Here is a 2,349-nt window from a genome sequence, read left to right on the forward strand (position 1 = left end):
AATTCGACATTTGTGAATCTTGACACAAACTGTGTATCTACTTCAGTGGTTAAATGTTCTAGGTGTGTGTAAAAGGTCCTAAGTTCAAACCATGTCTTTGGAAAAATTTTGTATTTCTTCTAAATCAGGCCCTATCTCTGGTCAGTAGGCTTAAGTTTAATTATTTGTAAAACAACATCAGAATGGGCCTTCTGGTTTGGTAGTTAGGTGGAATGTTGGTTTGTTGGAGGTCCTGTGTTCGAATCCCTATGTTAGCAAAAATGGGAGTTATATTTTTTTGTTCTGTCATTCAATAGAGTTCCGGTTGAGTTGAAATTCTGAGGGAGTTAGTGGTGGTCGGAGGTGGAGAGAATTAAAGGATCGTGGGAATATCTTTTTATCCTTTTGCTAATTCTTCTCCTCTCTTCCTCTACCAAAATTTTTCCCCAAAATCTATATGACGTTTTCTTCCTCACCTTTTTCATAGTTTTCACACTCAATTCCCTTTTTTTTTCTCTCTGACTATCGTTATTCTAACTGATTATCGATTTTGTTGGGATTCTTCAAACCGTTTTGGTAAATGGGGTTTTTCATTTTTTGCAGCTTGTGATTTTGTTCCAAATGTTGATTGGGGTTAAATATTTATTTTGGACAGCAGTGAATCGTGGAACTCGTGACCCTCCTCTTGCGGATTCGTAGTTAAGAATTGCCAGAATTTGGAGGTAAGTGATAAGTGGTCGACATATTTTGTTTGGTTTTGTAGTTTGCAATTTAGTTGCTTGTTGAATCTGAATTTGGGCTTTAGATTATCGATTGTTAGGTTCTAGAGTGCTTGGGATTGTGTTTGCGTTGGAACCATATCAGGTGTGTACTCGATTACACAGAAAATGATGTTTCTGCGAAAATCGAAAACCTCACTGTCGATGCCACACGGGCGTTTGGTCGCCCGTGTGGTAGGCCGTATGCGACACACAGGCTAGACTGATTTGGGCTGTGTGTGGCACAAGAGCATGTGGTCCCACACGGCCGTGTCAAATATTTAGGCCGTGTGGGCCATACGGGTGTGTGGGCCCACACAGGCAGGGCACATGGGCTTGTGAGCCTACTTTCACCGAAATGTTTGTTAAGGTTGTATGGGTTGGCCAAGTCGACTGTGAACCTTCCGTAGGGTCGATAAGCACTACTTAGACCCTTATCTGTGTAAAACTGATTATGTGAATTAGGTACTGAACATGTTATATATATAAGTATGTATACTGAATTGTATGTGTATCTGATATATTTGTGATAGCATGACATTCAATTATATGTTGCATTGCATTGGGGTGGGTTGATAATATGTTGAAGGAAGTGTACTAAAAGGCTCTTAAGCCTAATATTTGGCAGCTTAGCTGCAACCTACTATTTTGTGCCATATTCGGTACTACCTAGAGTATAGGGATGGGTGGGTTGATTTAATCCCCACATGGAGTGTAGGGTTGGACGAAGATGTTGGGTAGAGGCTAGTTGGGTGAGACTTTGTTACTGAATACTGCATATCTATTACTGATATTATGATGGGCTAAGGCCTTTGTGCATACTGATATTGATACCGAAAGGGATTTAGGCGCAAGACTGTTTTTGACTGTGCACTATGTTACTGTTGTTTGTTTTTTGTGGGATTACACACTAAGTTTATGTAAACTCACCCCTTATATTTAATGTGCACAGGTAATTCCCATACTTAGAATGGTCGGTGCGGCGGAGGACTCGGTAGTGGCCACACATATTTTAAATTGCTTACTTTCGTTAATGGTTTTATTATTATTGGAATTTAATCTGTGGACTCTTTGGGACTTTTGCATAAAACTTAGGTTTTATTTATTTATAACTGCTAGTCGTAGGAAAAATTCGATTCGTTTCAAAAAGCTAAAGTATTTTCTAAACACTCGATCTCTTAAACAGTTTTCTCTAAAACAAAGTGGTTTTTCTAAAATGGTTAGATTTACTTAATTAACTCAGTTTTTCATAAAAATAAATGATTTCTAAGGCTTCCGTAACGAATTATGTTTTAAAACAATCGACTAGATGAGTAAGCGATTTTTGGAATCAATAAGAGTAATAAACAAACACAGTTTTATCTTAATAAATTAGTTTTTAAAATTCCATTCCATGTGACATCGCCAGATTCAGCCATAACGTCTAGGCTGGGCTTGGGGTGTTACAGTTCAATTACCTAATTGAGTACATGCAACCTCCCTAATCTAGCCTAGACGTTAGGTCCAAATTATGAAGATTACATTGGTCACCAAAATGACCTAGTATGCTATTGGAGTTTATAAAACAGTCATTTTAAAATATTTATTTATCTTAGAAGAAAACTTAGCATAT

This window comes from Gossypium arboreum, chromosome 7 (genome assembly GCF_025698485.1).
Source record: "Gossypium arboreum isolate Shixiya-1 chromosome 7, ASM2569848v2, whole genome shotgun sequence".
Classification (NCBI taxonomy): Eukaryota; Viridiplantae; Streptophyta; class Magnoliopsida; order Malvales; family Malvaceae; genus Gossypium; species Gossypium arboreum.